The sequence below is a fragment of the Panulirus ornatus genome, chromosome 42 (assembly GCF_036320965.1).
Source record: "Panulirus ornatus isolate Po-2019 chromosome 42, ASM3632096v1, whole genome shotgun sequence".
NCBI classification, from domain to species: Eukaryota; Metazoa; Arthropoda; class Malacostraca; order Decapoda; family Palinuridae; genus Panulirus; species Panulirus ornatus.
Genome location: NC_092265.1, coordinates 26088747 through 26106700, shown reverse-complemented (window position 1 = coordinate 26106700; position 17954 = coordinate 26088747). Strand labels below are relative to the sequence as shown.

Below are 17954 nucleotides of genomic sequence, written 5' to 3'. Positions count from 1 at the left end.
CTAGTGCAAAGTGTTTCCAGAGCACAAACCCCATACAAAACCACAAACAATCAAGCTCTCCACGTGGTCCTCCAGGCTAGATAGCCTACCACACAAGAAGCCAGAGCTTATCATTACATTTTCCTAACCGTGACTTCTGAAGGATGTTTACACTACTGTGACTACGAGGGAGACTCGGAATCTTTTCATGATGTTTACGCCTTGTGCACTGCTTGTAGAGTGCGTTATTTACATTCAAGGGTGAGGCTTTACATAAGATGATTACAAAGAATTACAAAGGAATTTAAACAACAACAGACCACTGGGACTTTTCCGAGTTATTTTGAATTACCTATTTGTTCTGTCTGAGAATGGAGTTCTACACTTGTGAGGCTCCATTTCTTGAACTTTATCATACATTTCAAACCTCTGTATTTTGTTCACATTCATTGTTTCATTGTTCAGTTTATTCCATTCATCCGCTACTGTAATATAGTGAAGACCTTCTTTACATCTTTTCTAAAAGGTTTTTGCAAACTTCTGTCATGGCTTCTGGCTGTTGCATCCTTGCAACTTTCGAAGAAGTGTTCACTGTTGTCTTCATCAAACTGGTTTGAAATTCTATCGCATGGGATCAGGTCACCCCTCACACGTCTTTTTTCCATAGTGAACAAATTTAGAGCCCCTAACTTCATTCCGTAAATTAACTTCCTCAATTCTGGTACCATCTTTTTCACCCTCCTCTGGACCTTCTCAATTAATTCTTTGTGCTTCTTTAGAAGCGGAGACCAAACTTGGGAAGCATACTCTAGTTCTGGCCTACTGTATGATAAGTCTACTGCACAGTTCCCTTTCCAATACTTGTTTGGTATTCGTATATTTGCCAGCAATCAGGTTGTCTGCTAGTGTGAGACTTTGGTGATTCCCAAGTCTCACACAAACAGCTTCCTGCAAGCTAATTCTTGAAATATGATATTCATATCAAGGCCTTCTTTCTATATTCCATTCTCATTACACTTACTCTGGTTGAATTTCTTCGACCATGTATCAGACCAGGCATGACCCCAAAAGTGCGGTCGCTAAACTTTGTTATGAAAATGATCACCCAATAGATCTTGAAGATTCCATTATCTTACACCCCTTTGCTGATTATGTCACACGTAACGTCATTGAATCTGTCATAATTGTTAATATTAAGAACTTTAATTTGTCCTCAGGCAATTTCAAAACCCATCCTAGCATCAACCAAATTATTAGGAGAGAATTGACAAAACACGAAAACATAAAAAAAGTTGTCCAAGACACACCCGGCTACCCAGGTCAACTCCCGCCACGTGACCCTACATAATCATTCTCCCTTACAACGTTTATGGCCAGACGTAGCAGACAGCGGTTGGTCTGTACAGATTGGTGCTGGACGGCGGGACTCAAGTGTGATGTTAGGATTTGAATAACTTTGTTAAGTACTGGCACCTGATGAGGTGAATGGTTTCCACGGAACATGTCGCGCCACATGTATAGAAAAATTACATGTTAGATAAAATTGTATGAACAAGCTCTTACTGAAGTGCGATTTCACCTTCATATATATATATATATATATATATATATATATATATATATATATATATATATATATATATATATATATATATATATATATATGGTATATATATATATATATATATATATATATATATATATATATATATATATATATATATATATATATATATATATATATATATATATATTTTTATTTTTTTCTTTTTTTTTTATACTTTGTCGCTGTCTCCCGCGTTTGCGAGGTAGCGCAAGGAAACAGACGAAAGAAATGGCCCCCCCCCCCCCCCATACACATGTATATACATACGTCCACACACGCAAATATACATACCTACACAGCTTTCCATGGTTTACTCCAGACGCTTCACATGCCTTGATTCAATCCACTGACAGCACGTCAACCCCGGTATACCACATCGCTCCAATTCACTCTATTCCTTGCCCTCCTTTCACCCTCCTGCATGTTCAGGCCCCGATCACACAAAATCTTTTTCACTCCATCTTTCCACCTCCAATTTGGTCTCCCTCTTCTCCTTGCTCCCTCCACCTCCGACACATATATCCTCTTGGTCAATCTTTCCTCACTCATCCTCTCCATGTGCCCAAACCACTTCAAAACACCCTCTTCTGCTCTCTCAACCACGCTCTTTTTATTTCCACACATCTCTCTTACCCTTACGTTACTCACTCGATCAAACCACCTCACACCACACATTGTCCTCAAACATCTCATTTCCAGCACATCCATCCTCCTGCGCACAACTCTATCCATAGCCCACGCCTCGCAACCATACAACATTGTTGGAACCACTATTCCTTCAAACATACCCATTTTTGCTTTCCGAGATAATGTTCTCGACTTCCACACATTCTTCAAGGCCCCCAGAATTTTCGCCCCCTCCCCCACCCTATGATCCACTTCCGCTTCCATGGTTCCATCTGCTGCCAGATCCACTCCCAGATATCTAAAACACTTCACTTCCTCCAGTTTTTCTCCATTCAAACCCACCTCCCAATTGACTTGACCCTCAACCCTACTGTACCTAATAACCTTGCTCTTATTCACATTTACTCTTACCTTTCTTCTTCCACACACTTTACCAAACTCAGTCACCAGCTTCTGCAGTTTCTCACATGAATCAGCCACCAGCGCTGTATCATCAGCGAACAACAACTGACTCACTTCCCAAGCTCTCTCATCCCCAACAGACTTCATACTTGCCCCTCTTTCCAAAACTCTTGCATTTACCTCCCTAACAACCCCATCCATAAACAAATTAAACAACCATGGAGACATCACACACCCCTGCCGCAAACCTACATTCACTGAGAACCAATCACTTTCCTCTCTTCCTACACGTACACATGCCTTACATCCTCGATAAAAACTTTTCACTGCTTCTAACAACTTTCCTCCCACACCATATATTCTTAATACTTCCACAGAGCATCTCTATCAACTCTATCATATGCCTTCTCCAGATCCATAAATGCTACATACAAATCCATTTGCTTTTCTAAGTATTTCTCACATACATTCTTCAAAGCAAACACCTGATCCACACATCCTCTACCACTTCTGAAACCACACTGCTCTTCCCCAATCTGATGCTCTGTACATGCCTTCACTCTCTCAATCAATACCCTCCCATATAATTTACCAGGAATACTCAACAGACTTATACCTCTGTAATTTGAGCACTCACTCTTATCCCCTTTGCCTTTGTACAATGGCACTATGCACGCATTCCGCCAATCCTCAGGCACCTCACCATGAGTCATTTTTTTTTTTTTAAACTATTCGCCATTTCCCGCATTAGCGAGGTAGCGTTAAGAACAGAGGAATGGGCCTTTGAGGGAATATCCTTACCTGGCCCCGTTCTCTGTTCCTTTTGGAAAATTAAAAAAAATAATGAGAAGGGAGGATTTCCAGCCCCCCGCTCCCTCCCCTTTTAGTCGCCTTCTACGACACGCAGGGAATACGTGGGAAGTATTCTTTCTCCCCTATCCCCAGGGATAATATATATATATATATAGGTTTGAATGTAGGTTTGCGGCAGGGGTGTGTGATGTCTCCATGGTTGTTTAATTTGTTTATGGATGGGGTTGTTAGGGAGGTAAATGCAAGAGTTTTGGAAAGAGGGGCAAGTATGAAGTCTGTTGGGGATGAGAGAGCTTGGGAAGTGAGTCAGTTGTTGTTCGCTGATGATACAGCGCTGGTGGCTGATTCATGTGAGAAACTGCAGAAGCTGGTGACTGAGTTTGGTAAAGTGTGTGGAAGAAGAAAGGTAAGAGTAAATGTGAATAAGAGCAAGGTTATTAGGTACAGTAGGGTTGAGGGTCAAGTCAATTGGGAGGTGGGTTTGAATGGAGAAAAACTGGAGGAAGTGAAGTGTTTTAGATATCTGGGAGTGGATCTGGCAGCGGATGGAACCATGGAAGCGGAAGTGGATCATAGGGTGGGGGAGGGGGCGAAAATTCTGGGGGCCTTGAAGAATGTGTGGAAGTCGAGAACATTATCTCGGAAAGCAAAAATGGGTATGTTTGAAGGAATAGTGGTTCCAACAATGTTGTATGGTTGCGAGGCGTGGGCTATGGATAGAGTTGTGCGCAGGAGGATGGATGTGCTGGAAATGAGATGTTTGAGGACAATGTGTGGTGTGAGGTGGTTTGATCGAGTAAGTAACGTAAGGGTAAGAGAGATGTGTGGAAATAAAAAGAGCGTGGTTGAGAGAGCAGAAGAGGGTGTTTTGAAGTGGTTTGGGCACATGGAGAGGATGAGTGAGGAAAGATTGACCAAGAGGATATATGTGTCGGAGGTGGAGGGAGCAAGGAGAAGAGGGAGACCAAATTGGAGGTGGAAAGATGGAGTGAAAAAGATTTTGTGTGATCGGGGCCTGAACATGCAGGAGGGTGAAAGGAGGGCAAGGAATAGAGTGAATTGGAGCGATGTGGTATACCGGGGTTGACGTGCTGTCAGTGGATTGAATCAAGGCATGTGAAGCGTCTGGGGTAAACCATGGAAAGCTGTGTAGGTATGTATATTTGCGTGTGTGGACGTATGTATATACATGTGTATGGGGGGGGTTGGGCCATTTCTTTCGTCTGTTTCCTTGCGCTACCTCGCAAACGCGGGAGACAGCGACAAAGTATAAAAAGAAAAAAATATATATATACACATATATATATATATATACATATATATATATATATATATATATATATATATATATATATATATATATATATATATATATATATATATATATATATATATATATATATCTTTTCTTCTTTCTTTTAAACTATTCGCCATTTCCCGCGTTAGCGAGGTAGCCCTAAGAACAGAGGACTGGGCCTTTTTTGGAATATCCTCAACTGGCCCGCTCTGTTCCTTCTTTTGGAAAATTTAAAAAAAAAAAAAACGAGAGGGGAGGATTTCCAGCCCCCCGCTCCCTCCCCTTTTAGTCGCCTTCTACGACACGCAGGGAATACGTGGGAAGTATTCTTAATCCCCTATCCCCATACATTAGATAACCTTACCAACCAGTCAACAATACAGTCACCCCCTTTTTTAATAAATTCCACTGCAATACCATCCAAACCTGCTGCCTTGCCGGCTTTCATCTTCCGCAAAGCTTTCACTACCTCTTCTCTGTTTACCAAATCATTTTCCCTAACCCTCTCACTTTGCACACCACCTCGACCAAAACACCCTATATCTGCCACTCTATCATCATACACATTCAACAAACCTTCAAAATACTCACTCCATCTCCTTCTCACATCACCACTACTTGTTATCACCTCCCCATTTGCGCCCTTCACTGAAGTTCCCATTTGCTCCCTTGTCTTACGCACTTTATTTACCTCCTTCCAGAACATCTTTTTATTCTCCCTAAAATTTAATGATACTCTCTCACCCCAACTCTCATTTGCCCTTTTTTTTCACCTCTTGCACCTTTCTCTTGACCTCCTGTCTCTTTCTTTTATACATCTCCCACTCAATTGCATTTTTTTCTTGCAAAAATCGTCCAAATGCCTCTCTCTTCTCTTTCACTAATACTCTTACTTCTTCATCCCACCACTCACTACTCTTTCTAATCAACCCACCTCCCACTCTTCTCATGCCACAAGCATCTTCTGCGCAATCCATCACTGATACCCTAAATACATCCCATTCCTCCCCCACTCCCCTTACTTCCATTGTTCTCACCTTTTTCCATTCTGTACTCAGTCTCTCCTGGTACTTCCTCACACAAGTCTCCTTCCCAAGCTCACTTACTCTCACCACCCTCTTCACCCCAACATTCACTCTTCTTTTCTGAAAACCCATACAAATCTTCACCTTAGCCTCCACAAGATAATGATCAGACATCCCTCCAGTTGCACCTCTCAGCACATTAACATCCAAAAGTCTCTCTTTCGCGCACCTGTCAATTAACACGTAATCCAATAACGCTCTCTGGCCATCTCTCCTACTTACATAAGTATACTTATGTATATCTCGCTTTTTAAACCAGGTATTATATATATATATATATATATATATATATATATATATATATATATACATATATATATATATATATATATATATATATATATATATATATATATATATATATATATATATATATATATATATATATATATGTATATATATATATATATATATATATATATATATATATATATATATATATATATATATATATATATATATTTCTTTCTTTCTTTTAAACTATTCGCCATTTCCCGCGTTAGCGAGGTAGCATTAAGAACAGAGGACTGGGCCTTTGAGGGAATACCCTCACCTGGCCCAATTCTCTGTTCCTTCTTTTGGAAAAAAAAAAGAATACTTCCTACGTATTCCCTGCGTGTCGTAGAAGGCGACTAAAATGGGAGGGAGCGGGGGGCTGGAAATCCTCCCCTCTCGTTTTTTTTTTTTTTTTAATTTTCCAAAAGAAGGAACAGAGGGGGGCCAGGTGAGGATATCCCACAAAGGCCCAGTCCTCTGTTCTTAACGCTACCTCGCTAACGCGGAAAATGGCGAATTGTTTAAAAGAAAAAAGAAAATATATATATTTCATACTATTCGCCATTTCCCGCGATAGCGAGGTAGCTTTAAGAGCAGAGGACTGGGCCTTTGAGGGAATATCCTCACCTGGCCCCCCTCCTCTGTTCCTCCCTTTGGAAAATTAAAAAAAAAACGAGAGGGGAGGATTTCCATCCCCCCGGTCTCTTCCCTTTTAGTCGCCTTCTACGACACTCAGGGAATACGTGGAAGCATTCTTTCTCCCCTATCCCCACGGATAATATATATATATATATATATATATATATATATATATATATATATATATATATATATATATATATATATATGATATAGCGTTCCCGACTACCACGCACAAGGTCTTGGGTTCGAATTCTGGCTGTTGGAGGGGCAACTGAGGACCTAATCTAGGCCATCCCATTAACGATATATATCGTTAATGGGATGGCCTAAATTAGGTCCTCAGTTGCCCCTGCCGTCTCAGCTATCTGATGTTTTTAGATACTTGCGCTCAGCTCTTAACCTTCTCTCGTCAAAGCTAAGGTTAAGTAGTCTAAACGGCTTTCATTCCTGTGTTGTTTCTCTTGTCTGTTTTCGTTTTTTCAAGTAAAGTGACCAAAACTGAAAGCAGTATGTAAGAAGGGGTACGTAAAGAGAAGGGATTAGTTTCTCGTCATCTTTCTACTACTTCTGTGCACTGCTTACTTGGTTTTAGGTCACCAGAGATTATTGCACCGAAGTCTTTTTCGTCATTTACCTTTAGAAGCTCACTGGATTCACACTGTAGCTTGACTTCTCGTATTCACTACCGATGTGTGAAATTTTCCATTCATCGATGATGAATATAATTTGCCTCTTGTAAGCCCAGTCAATCAGTTTTTCTACGTACGTTTTAAGCTCTAGGCGATAAATTTCTACTATAGATGTATTTCCCAGCTTCGAATTATCTACGAATCTTAATATTCCACAGTTATCACTGTCAATGATACATGTGAGAAAAAGAAAAGCTAAAACTGGCTCCTTTGGCACACCATTCGTTACGTCTAACCATTCTCAACTTTTCCATTAATCATAACCTTACGGGCACTCGACTAATTTTTAGACCACCGACTCAATATAAACCTCGTGTAAACCATGTGACTTGATCGTAAGATTCGATGCGAAGCTTCTCTGAATTCTTTCTGGGAATCTGAATCGTTGATATCGACCTCCTTACCGTCATCATGCATATTCATATCATTAAATAAACAAAGAGATTCGTCAAACATGAATGATTTCGTTAAGAATTATGCTGTGAACAGTAAAGTGGTAAACTTCTAAATTATTTACTATCTTGTTTCGGATAATGGTTTCCGTAATTCTGTTAGCAATGGACAATAAGCTAATTAGTAGATAATTATGCCTTGGCATGGATTTATTTATTTTTAATCTAACATCGGTGTTATATCGGCACCCTTCCAGTCTTTTGGAATTTCCCCGTAGCAACTGATACTGAAAAGGGTAGTCAACTGTTAACTGTCTAATTTTTCGCTTTTCATCGTCGTGGGATAAAACTTATGAGGGTCTGACGTTTCATTAGTTCTGCCGGTCAGCTTGCAAGAAGCCTTGTCTGAAATATCAACTTGTTCCTAGGAGGCCTAATCATGCCTGTCAGCATGTGGGAGGCCTAGTTATGCCTAGCCGCTTGCAGGAAGCCTGATACTAAGTATCATCTTGCAGGAGGCAAAATTGCAGAAGTACCTGAATGAAGGAAACTTGGGTATTGACGTCATACGTTACAGGTGCCGCCATGACACAACATTAGTGGAGTGATTGTTAACGAGGTAAAGCATAGAATTATTTGCTAATATCAAGATTGCCATTCAGTGCATGAGCAAAAGAACATTTACAACATTCAGTGTATACACGGCATGGATTCCCGGATGGATTCGATGTATTTTGGAGTGAACAATACGACTCGTTGTTTCCGCAGGGTCGGTAGGTGTATATGTGAGAAATTTCTTAATAATTATGATTGTTCCACTTTATAGTTATTTATATCAAAATATGAAATCAATGTACCCTTCATTACGGGAAATGTGGCTAGCAATCGATATATTACAATATAATGAAAGCGGGGTTACCAATGCGAGACCAAAATAATACAAATTCTCAAAATCCTTCGTCCTTGATGTCATATTGTTTCATACAAAAAAGTGGTAATTTCTTTTTTTCACCGTTTGTACCCAAATTGAAGTGGCATGTTTGGTTATTTCATGTAAATCAGCATCAGGATTTGAAAAAGGGGGTCCAACCGAGGGAAGAAAAAACAAAAGGTGGTTCCTGAAGTGAACAATGGAGGGACTGCAAGATGATAAAGTCCATGAATTTGCCTAAGTCTGAAGAGAGAGAGGTTTTTGAATGGAACTATCGATGTCGGTAGTGAGCGGTTCTTTCAAACATCAAAGAAAAATCAGAGGGAAATTGAATAGAAACGCTCTCCAAGTTGTTTAGTTATATGAAAATAGAATTGTAGTTGAGAGATGCAACAAGATACGAGAAGAAACCGTCAATATACACGATATGAAATAAGTAAATGAAAACGTTTAAGGAACAAAGTTTAGCAGATGAGACCAGGTAAGAGTAGGACTCCTCGTGTATTGTGTAAGAGGTAAGCACCCAACTCCCCCACATACACACGTTTGGTCTCCGCCTGGGTTCACAAACGCAAGTACATAGGGACAAAATATTGTTTACAATACAAGGTAAGTCGTGAAACACCGACCTGGGAGGTAATACCGCCTGCGTACAGGGAGGGTTAGTGGTAGCGACGCAGTAGGCCAGATTCACAGAGGCTGTCATGTTCCCTTCCCTAGTCCATGTTCCAGTTATTTCAAAAATGCACACTACATGTTACCCATAACACTCAACAACATGTAATTCATGACAAAGTCATGTCATTGTTAAAGAGATGGGTCTCCATGAGTTAAGAGCTCTCTCCTCATACTGTGCAAATAGCTTTGGTTCGTCAGGGTTCACACACACACACACACACATAAGGTGGGTTCAGGCCAGACAGGGTCGTCAACTATGAGCAGGACAAAGTTATCCACATGTTAGATACTGCTAAACAACAAAACTGTATCTGTAGCTCGTTATAAAGTGACCAATTACATTGTCATCTTGCGTTTAAGATAATACCAACCGACACCCTGTAAGACTATAGGTAGGAACTAGTCTTGTCTTGGATATTTAACTCTCGTTTCATTGTTAGCTTTACTTTCTTTTGAAGCCCGAGGTCGCTGAAGCAGATGATGAAAACAGCGCTCCTCTACTGGATGTATCTTGGGACGTGAATGGGAAAAGAACTTCTTGAATAATAAAGCTAGACTCTTGGGAAATCCCTTGATGGCGCCGCACTGTGTTCGTCTGCAATGTGCATTGTAATGTTCTTGGCTTGTAAAAATAAATTGTCTCAGTACTATCGCTTTCTAGATGCGTCCTCCAGTGTGTTACATTACTTTTTGTTCTGAATAGGAGAACAGAATGTAATACTCTCCATACATAGCATGTGTTGACTCTGCTCTACTACCTTGCTGCTTGCAACTCTGTTGAACACTCGAGTCTACAGTAACCAAATGTGACGAAAACAATATTTTTACTGAGTCGCTTCTAACCGGATATAAACAACACATATTACAAACTAATGAAATGCTTGCGTAGAGAACTTATGGTCATTGCTTAACCCCAATAAAGGCGAGCGTACAGCACACACGCACACACACACACACACACAACACACACACACAAAACACAAAAAAATGCTCAGGTGGCAACCGGAGGGCAGGAGGTCGGCTAGTGGGTCTGCTTACCCTTAACATCAGTCAGTCGTGTTCCTTGTGTCGGGAAGTAAAGTTGTCGTGGACGGCGTTATCAGCCTTACCCTGATTACTCCCTTATTATAAACTTTTTCTATTGTGATTTGTCCGAGTAATCAGCACGGAATTCGTAGTGGGAGGTAATGTATCCCGGGTGTAAATCTTAGCATAGAAATATGTTTTGATGCTGATAATGTAGGCAATCCTAGAAAATAATAATAATAAAATGGTTATGAAAAGGAGGATTTCTGGAAATTCATATTTGGTTAGTGATGTAGAGCAGGTAAGGGTGTTACCAGTCTGTGCACCAGTGGGCTGCGAACTTTTCGTTTTATTTTTCATTTTTTCTCGACTAAACAGGTGTCGAAGGGCAAAATTTTACGAAGAATGGTGCATCTCTATGGTAACTGACTTTGTTTGTGGGAAATTGCATATTAATCATGTTTGTGAGGCCGTTAAGTTGACTTTACAAGTTTACTGTGACGGAAAACGGGATTCTCATACATGTGCACACAAGGGTTTGCCTTGCACTTGCCTTACAAACTGAGAATAAAGCAGACGTTAGATGATGGTATACTTGTATGTGACTTTCTGTATATTTGTATGTATGTTTCAGTATGCTCATGTATATGTATATTATACTACAATGATATCTTTATAAAATTCCAGATTGATTCTGCGGTTATTTCGTTGCAGTAGACTTTATGCAAATGTTACTGCAACACCAAATAACTCATTATGGTTATAGATAAAAGGAATTTTGTGTTTAACTGGCGAAGAAATAATGTCTGCTGTAAACAGCTTGTCTAACTATCGACCTTATAATGAATCGTTTATTGCAGCTAGAATTCCTCATGATTTGGTGATTTATGGACAAGAATATATATATATATATATATATATATATATATATATATATATATATATATATATATATATATATATATATTTTTTTATACTTTGTCGCTGTCTCCCGCGTTTGCGAGGTAGCGCAAGGAAACAGACGAAAGAAATGGCCCAACCCCCCCCATACACATGTATATACATACGTCCACACACGCAAATATACATACCTACACAGCTTTCCATGGTTTACCCCAGACGCTTCACATGCCTTGATTCAATCCACTGACAGCACGTCAACCCCGGTATACCACATCGCTCCAATTCACTCTATTCCTTGCCCTCCTTTCACCCTCCTGCATGTTCAGGCCCCGATCACACAAAATCTTTTTCACTCCATCTTTCCACCTCCAATTTGGTCTCCCTCTTCTCCTCGTTCCCTCCACCTCCGACACATATATCCTCTTGGTCAATCTTTCCTCACTCATTCTCTCCATGTGCCCAAACCACTTCAAAACACCCTCTTCTGCTCTCTCAACCACGCTCTTTTTATTTCCACACATCTCTCTTACCCTTACGTTACTCACTCGATCAAACCACCTCACACCACACATTGTCCTCAAACATCTCATTTCCAGCACATCCATCCTCCTGCGCACAACTCTATCCATAGCCCACGCCTCGCAACCATACAACATTGTTGGAGCCACTATTCCTTCAAACATACCCATTTTTGCTTTCCGAGATAATGTTCTCGACTTCCACACATTCTTCAAGGCCCCCAGAATTTTCGCCCCCTCCCCCACCCTATGATCCACTTCCGCTTCCATGGTTCCATCCGCTGCCAGATCCACTCCCAGATATCTAAAACACTTCACTTCCTCCAGTTTTTCTCCATTCAAACTCACCTCCCAATTGACTTGACCCTCAACCCTACTGTACCTAATAACCTTGCTCTTATTCACATTTACTCTTAACTTTCTTCTTCCACACACTTTACCAAACTCAGTCACCAGCTTCTGCAGTTTCTCACATGAATCAGCCACCAGCGCTGTATCATCAGCGAACAACAACTGACTCACTCCCCAAGCTCTCTCATCCCCAACAGACTTCATACTTGCCCCTCTTTCCAAAACTCTTGCATTTACCTCCCTAACAACCCCATCCATAAACAAATTAAACAACCATGGAGACATCACACACCCCTGCCGCAAACCTACATTCACTGAGAACCAATCACTTTCCTCTCTTCCTACACGTACACATGCCTTACATCCTCGATAAAAACTTTTCACTGCTTCTAACAACTTTCCTCCCACACCATATATTCTTAATACCTTCCACAGAGCATCTCTATCAACTCTATCATATGCCTTCTCCAGATCCATAAATGCTACATACAAATCCATTTGCTTTTCTAAGTATTTCTCACATACATTCTTCAAAGCAAACACCTGATCCACACATCCTCTACCACTTCTGAAACCACACTGCTCTTCCCCAATCTGATGCTCTGTACATGCCTTCACCCTCTCAATCAATACCCTCCCATATAATTTACCAGGAATACTCAACAAACTTATACCTCTGTAATTTGAGCATTTACTCTTATCCCCTTTGCCTTTATACAATGGCACTATGCACGCATTCCGCCAATCCTCAGGCACCTCACCATGAGTCATACATACATTAAATAACCTTACCAACCAGTCAACAATACAGTCACCCCCTTTTTTAATAAATTCCACTGCAATACCATCCAAACCTGCTGCCTTGCCGGCTTTCATCTTCCGCAAAGCTTTCACTACCTCTTCTCTGTTTACCAAATCATTTTCCCTAACCCTCTCACTTTGCACACCACCTCTACCAAAACACCCTATATCTGCCACTCTATCATCAAACACATTCAACAAACCTTCAAAATACTCACTCCATCTCCTCACATCACCACTACTTGTTATCACCTCCCCATTTGCGCCCTTCACTGAAGTTCCCATTTGCTCCCTTGTCTTACGCACTTTATTTACCTCCTTCCAGAACATCTTTTTATTCTCCCTAAAATTTAATGATACTCTCTCACCCCAACTCTCATTTGCCCTTTTTTTCACCTCTTGCACCTTTCTCTTGACCTCCTGTCTCTTTCTTTTATACATCTCCCACTCAGTTGCATTTTTTCCCTGCAAAAATCGTTCAAATGCCTCTCTCTTCTCTTTCACTAATACTCTTACTTCTTCATCCCACCACTCACTACCCTTTCTAATCAACCCACCTCCCACTCTTCTCATGCCACAAGCATCTTTTGCGCAATCCATCACTGATTCCCTAAATACATCCCATTCCTCCCCCACTCCCCTTGCTTCCATTGTTCTCACCTTTTTCCATTCTGTACTCAGTCTCTCCTGGTACTTCCTCACACAGGTCTCCTTCTCAAGCTCACTTACTCTCACCACCCTCTTCACCCCAACATTCACTCTTCTTTTCTGAAAACCCATACAGATCTTCACCTTAGCCTCCACAAGATAATGATCAGACATCCCTCCAGTTGCACCTCTCAGCACATTAACATCCAAAAGTCTCTCTTTCGCACGCCTGTCAATTAACACGTAATCCAATAACGCTCTCTGGCCATCTCTCCTACTTACATAAGTATACTTATGTATATCTCGCTTTTTAAACCAGGTATTCCCAATCATCAGTCCTTTTTCAGCACATAAATCTACAAGCTCTTCACCATTTCCATTTACAACACTGAACACCCCATGTATACCAATTATTCCCTCAACTGCCACATTACTCACCTTTGCATTCAAATCACCCATCACTATAACCCGGTCTCGTGCATCAAAACCACTAACACACTCATTCAGCTGCTCCCAAAACACTTGCCTCTCTTGATCTTTCTTCTCATGCCCAGGTGCATATGCACCAATAATCACCCACCTCTCTCCATCAACTTTCAGTTTTACCCATATTAATCGAGAATTTACTTTCTTACACTCTATCACATACTCCCACAACTCCTGTTTCAGGAGTATTGCTACTCCTTCCCTTGCTCTTGTCCTCTCACTAACCCCTGACTTTACTCCCCAGACATTCCCAAACCACTCTTCCCCTTTACCCTTGAGCTTCGTTTCACTCAGAGCCAAAACATCCAGGTTCCTTTCCTCAAACATACTACCTATCTCTCCTTTTTTCACATCTTGGTTACATCCACACACATTTAGGCACCCCACTCTGAGCCTTCGAGGAGGATGAGCACTCCCCGCGTGACTCCTTCTTCTGTTTCCCATTTTAGAAAGTTAATACAAGGAGGGGAGGATTTCTGGCCCCCCGCTCCCGTCCCCTCTAGTCGCTTTCTACGACACGCGAGGAATACGTGGGAAGTATTCTTTCACCCCTATCCCCAGGGATAATATACATATGTATATACATATACACATACACACACATACACATACATACGCACATATACACACACACATACATACATATATATACATATGAAAAATGTAAGAAACAATTTAGAAAACTGAAACTTCTAGCTTGAAATGAATGGAATATAATATAATATAATATATATACATATATATATATATATATATATATATATATATATATATATATATATATATATATATATATATATATATATATATATATATTTTTTTTTTTTTTTCTTTTTTAATTTTCCAAAAGAAGGAAGAGAGAAGAGGGCCAGGTGAGGATTTTCCCCTCAGAGGCCCAGTCCTCTGTTCTTAACGCTACCTTGCTAACGCGGGAAATGGCGAATAGTTTGAAAATATATATATATATATATATATATATATATATATATATATATATATATATATATATATATATATATATCCTTGGGGATAGGGGAGAAAGAATACTTCCCACGCATTCCTCACATGTAGAAGGCGACTAAATGGGACGGGAGCAGGGGGCTAGAAACCCTCCCCTCCTTGTATTTTAACTTTCTAAAAGGGGAAACAGAAGAAGGATTCACGCGGGAAGTGCTCATCCTCCTCGAAGGCTCAGATTGGGGGTGACTAAATGAGGGTGGATGTAACCAAGATGAGAAAAAAGGAGAGGTAGGTAGTATGTTTGAGGAAAGGAACCTGGATGTTTTGGCTCTGAGTGAAACGAAGCTCAAGGGTAAAGGGGAAGAGTGGTTTGGAATGTCGTGGGAGTAAAGTCAGGGGTTAGTGAGAGGACAAGAGCAAGGGAAGGAGTAGCAGTACTCCTGAAACAGGAGTTGTGGGAGTATGTGATAGAGTGTAAGAAAGTAAATTCTCGATTAATATGGGTAAAACTGAAAGTCGATGGAGAGAGATGAGTGATTATTGGTGCATATGCACCTGGGCATGAGAAGAAAGATCATGAGAGGCAAGTGATTTGGGAGCAGCTGAATGAGTGTGTTAGTGGTTTTGATGCACAAGACCGGGTTATAGTGATGGGTGATTTGAATGCAAAGGTGAGTAATGTGGCAGTTGCGGGAACAGTTGGTATACATGGGGTGTTCAGTGTTGTAAATGGAAATGGTGAAGAGCTTGTAGATTTATGTGCTGAAAAAGGACTGGTGATTGGGAATACCTGGTTTAAAAAGAGACATATAGATAAGTACACGTATGTAAGTAGGAGAGATGGCCAGAGCGCGTTATTGGATTACGTGTTAATTGATAGGCGCTTAAAAGAGAGACTTTGGATGTTAATGTTCTGAGAGGTGCAACTGGAGGCATGTCTGATCATTATCTTGTGGAGGCGAAGGTGAAGATTTGTAGGGGTTTTCAGAAAAGAAGAGAGAATGTTGGGGTGAAGAGAGTGGTGAGAGTAAGTGAGCTTGGGAAGGAGACTTGTGTGAGGAAGTACCAGGAGAGACTGAGTACAGAATGGAAAAAGGTGAGACCAAAGGAGGTAAGGGGAGTGGGGGAGGAATGGGATGTATTTAGGGAAGCAGTGATGGTTTGCGCAAAAGATGCTCGTGGCATGAGAAGCGTGAGAGGTGGGTTGATTAGAAAGGATAGTGAGTGGTGGGATGAAGCAGTAAGATTATTAGTGAAAGAGAAGAGAGAGGCATTTGGACGATTTTTGCAGGGAAAAAATGCAATTGAGTGGGAGATGTATAAAAGAAAGAGGCAGGAGGTCAAGAGAAAGGTGCAAGAGGTGAAAAAGAGGGCAAATGAGAGTTGGGGTGAGAGAGTATCATTAAATTTTAGGGAGAATAAAAAGATGTTTTGGAAGGAGGTAATTAAAGTGCGTAAGACAAGGGAGCAAATGGGAACTTCAGTGAATGGGGCTAATGGGGACGTGATAACAAGTAGTGGTGATGTGAGAAGGAGATGGAGTGAGTGTTTTGAAGGTTTGTTGAATGTTTGATGATAGAGTGGCAGATATAGGGTGTTTTGGTTGAGGTGGTGTGCAAAGTGATAGGGTTAGGGAAAATGATTTGGTAAACAGAGAAGAGGTAGTAAAAGCCTTGCGGAAGATGAAAGCCGGCAAGGCAGCAGGTTTGGATGGTGTTGCAGTGGAATTTACTAAAAAAGGGGGTGACTGTATTGTTGACTGGTTGGTAAGGTTATTTAATGTATGTATGATTCATGGAGAGGTGCCTGAGGATTGACGGAATGCTTGCATAGTGCTATTGTACAAAGGCAAAGGGGATAAGAGTGAGTGCTCAAATTCCTGAGGTATAATTTTGTTGAGTATTCCTAGTAAATCATATGGGAGGGTATTGATTGAGAGGGTGAAGGCATGTACAGAGCATCAGATTGGGGAAGAGCAGTGTAGTTTCAGAAGTGGTAGAGGATATGTGGATCAGATGTTTGCTTTGAAGAATGTATGTGAGAAATACTTAGAAAAGCAAATGGATTTGTATGTAGCATTTATGGATCTGGAGAAGGCATATGGTAGAGTGGATAGAGATGCTCTGTGGAAGGTATTAAGAATATATGGTGTGGGAGGCAAGTTGTTAGAAGCAGTGAAAAGTTTTTATCGAGGATGTAAGGCATGTGTACGTGTAGGAAGAGAGGAAAGTGATTGGTTCTCAGTGAATGTAGGTTTGCGGCAGGGGTGTGATGTCTCCATGGTAGTTTAATTTGTTTATGGATGGGGTTGTTAGGGAGGTGAATGCAAGAGTTTTGGAAAGAGGGGCAAGTATGAAGTCTGTTGTGGATGAGAGAGCTTGGGAAGTGAGTCAGTTGTTCTTCGCTGATGATATAGTGCTGGTGGCTGATTCATGTGAGAAACTACAGAAGCTGGTGACTGAGTTTGGTAAAGTGTGTGAAAGAAGAAAGTTAAGAGTAAATGTGAATAAGAGCAAGGTTATTAGGTACAGTAGGGTTGAGGGTCAAGTCAATTGGGAGGTAAGTTTGAATGGAGAAAAACTGGAGGAAGTAAAGTGTTTTAGATATCTGGGAGTGGATCTGGCAGCGGATGGAACCATGGAAGCGGAAGTGAATCATAGGGTGGGGGAGGGGGCGAAAGTTGTGGGAGCCTTGAAGAATGTTCGGAAGTCGAGAACATTATCTCGGAAAGCAAAAACGGTTATGTTTGAAGGAATAGTGGTTCCAACAATGTTGTATGGTTGCGAGGCGTGGGCTATGGATAGAGTTGTGCGCAGGAGGGTGGATGTGCTGGAAATGAGATGT

At 40.8% G+C, this 17954-nt stretch overlaps 1 protein-coding gene across 2 annotated transcripts in view; it reads left to right on the top strand.

The window, feature by feature from the left end:
* Window positions 1–10477: 10477 nt before the first annotated feature.
* Window positions 10478–17954, top strand: part of LOC139761990 (colorectal mutant cancer protein) — a 245792-nt gene continuing 238315 nt past the window's right edge. For both annotated transcript variants that reach the window (XM_071686767.1, XM_071686769.1), the window contains exon 1: window positions 10478–10601. The gene's annotated coding sequence lies outside the window, so the exon portion shown is untranslated. The remainder of the gene's footprint in view (window positions 10602–17954) is intronic.